The following is a 2,360-nucleotide window of genomic DNA, read 5'->3' as shown; positions in this document are numbered from 1 at the left end:
ACTTACAGATGGGTTTGTTGATGGAAATTTTTTTTTTACCTAAAACTAAAAATCCAGCCAACCATTTATCAAAAGGCAATGGAGGAAAGGAAAGGTAGAGAGACAGCCAAGGGAGAGGGTTTGGGTCCTTCCTATTGGTGGTTAATAATAAGCCTACGCCAAAGCCAAAAGCCACCCAAGGTTTATAATGGGCAAAATATGCAAGTCGAGAAAAAACCGTAAATGTAGAAAACCCGGCCAACCCTCTCCTATTTTTAAGGGTCCTTAGAAAAGGGTGCGCGTAAGGGCAGCTGTGGGCAGCTGTGATCAGAGGTCGTTAAGAGAGGAAGTCAGAGATATAGAGAGGAAAAGTTGGGTTGAAAAGGAGAGAGAGGGACAAAGAGATAGAGAGAGAAATAGAAATTTAGGAAGAGGGTTCTCAGAGACTCTCAACGAACGAACGAACGAACGAACGAACGAACGAACGAACGCACGCACGATCTAGGGTTTCAGAAAAAGGTAATCAATGTTTCTCTATTTCGATCTTTCGTATCTAATGTTGAAGGAAAAATGTTGGGTAGATCGATCTACATTTTTGATCTGTTAAGGTGAATGAATGAAATGGTGGAAATGTTAGCGGAAATGATTGTTAAGTAGATCGTTCTGTTGAAGAATTTTTGTCGGATCGATCTACATTGTTGATCTATTAAGGTGAATGAATGAAATGGTGGAAATGTTAGAAATTTGAATAGATCTATGTTGTATGGGGTTAGGGATTAAAAATTGTGGGTTTTTCTTATTTCTTACCCGGATCTCAGTCTCTGGGATATTATGGTTGTGATCGATCTGTTTTGGGTTGGTACTCTTTCTAGATCTGCGTATGCGTGCTTTTTGTATGGAGCTAATGTTAAATGAAGATTGTTCTTTTATACCATTCGTGCTTTGCGATTGCAGTGGGATCGTTTTTAACATTGGGCTGGTTGTTGTAATTGATAGTTCTTTTTTTTTTGCTTGTTTCCTCTGTTATATTTCTGCTAAATTGTCTGAAAACAACGGAGTTTCTAAACATGAGCTTGGTTTTGGAAGCTCTTCTATTGCAGAATGTCTTTATGAATCTCTTCCTTCTAATATTATGAAATTATCTCAACCTAAATCCCCTCCCACTTGATCTGCATATCTTGCTTGTCTGTATGAATTGGATTTTGTTTTTCAAGGAGGATATTTTAGACTGGTTTTTCATGGTATCCTTTAGTTGTCACTCTATTTAATCTGATGAAATTCAATTAACACCCTAGCAGAAAAAAGAAACAGAGAGAGAAAAGTGCCTAATTAAATTTTGTATGATTTAGTTTCTTCTTCTTCTTTTTTTCTCCTTTCTGTTACCATTATATTTGGTTTTTGGGGGGTAAAAAAAATGAAAAATATTTTTTGATTCAAAATGTCTAGTGATTGTTCAATTTAGTGATATGGATTTTTATGGATTTTTCTAAGGCCTCAAATAAGATGTTGGAAAATTGATCCTCGTGGTAAACACTATGGATCCTTTTGGATCTGACATCGAATGTTTGCCTTAGTTTGCACATTGGAGAAATTTTCTGTGGCATCTATTATGCAGTTACTTAACCTTTTTGCCTTCTAAATGGAGACCTCTTCTAACTTTGATTCCCCGCCCTGGGAAATTTTTGGCCTTATGGGTTGGAAAAGAAAATTCATTATTTCATTTATGATTTTCAATTAGAAGTCATGTTCATTTCAGTGCTAGCCAAATTTAGTGCTTTGACTTGTCATTGTCCCATATATTTTCACCCCCATTTTGGTTTCCGTGGATCTCATTTTATTTTCTTATGATTTCCAATGGTTACTTGCGAATTTAGTTGAAAAAATTAATCATCATCATCTATCATTTTATTTTCCTGCACTGCTATTCTGCAAGTTATGAACCTGTAAATTTTTGGATTTAGATCCTCTCCAGGCGGGGGTGGTGGTGGCTGGAGAGGGACCAGCTAGGCACAAAACAGGAGAGAGCAAGTGAATGACCCTGTTTTATTTCTAAATGCTTTTGTATTTATTTTTCTGCTGGTCATCTAACTTGTTTGTCACATACCCTATGGTTAATCATGGGATGGCAAGTGTAACAAAATTACATCCATCTAGTTCGTTGTTTATAGGTATTGCCATACAATTCTAATATAGTTTTATGATGCAACAGGCAAGATATCCCTTGTTATAGCAACAAGTATTTTCTTCCTGGGTGGCATTGGGTTTTCAGTTCACTGAGTCAAAGTACCGAGCATGTTTTAGATCCAATGCTTGTGTTGGTATCCATACAGCCACTTAGTAATTGACCAAGCCAGTTTATCCTACGTTTTTTTTTTTGGGGG

General features: G+C 36.7%; 1 protein-coding gene across 2 annotated transcripts in view; it reads left to right on the top strand.

Annotated features, from left to right (window-relative positions):
* The first annotated feature begins 241 nt into the window (after positions 1 to 241).
* LOC122088917 (actin) overlaps positions 242 to 2,360 on the top strand; it is a 6,141-nt gene continuing 4,022 nt past the window's right edge. For both annotated transcript variants that reach the window (XM_042658295.1, XM_042658294.1), the window contains exon 1: positions 242 to 498. The gene's annotated coding sequence lies outside the window, so the exon portion shown is untranslated. The remainder of the gene's footprint in view (positions 499 to 2,360) is intronic.

This window comes from Macadamia integrifolia, chromosome 9 (assembly GCF_013358625.1).
Source record: "Macadamia integrifolia cultivar HAES 741 chromosome 9, SCU_Mint_v3, whole genome shotgun sequence".
In the NCBI taxonomy this organism is placed as follows: domain Eukaryota; kingdom Viridiplantae; phylum Streptophyta; class Magnoliopsida; order Proteales; family Proteaceae; genus Macadamia; species Macadamia integrifolia.
Note: the sequence above shows the minus strand (reverse complement) of the source record. Positions and strands in the feature narration are given on the sequence as shown.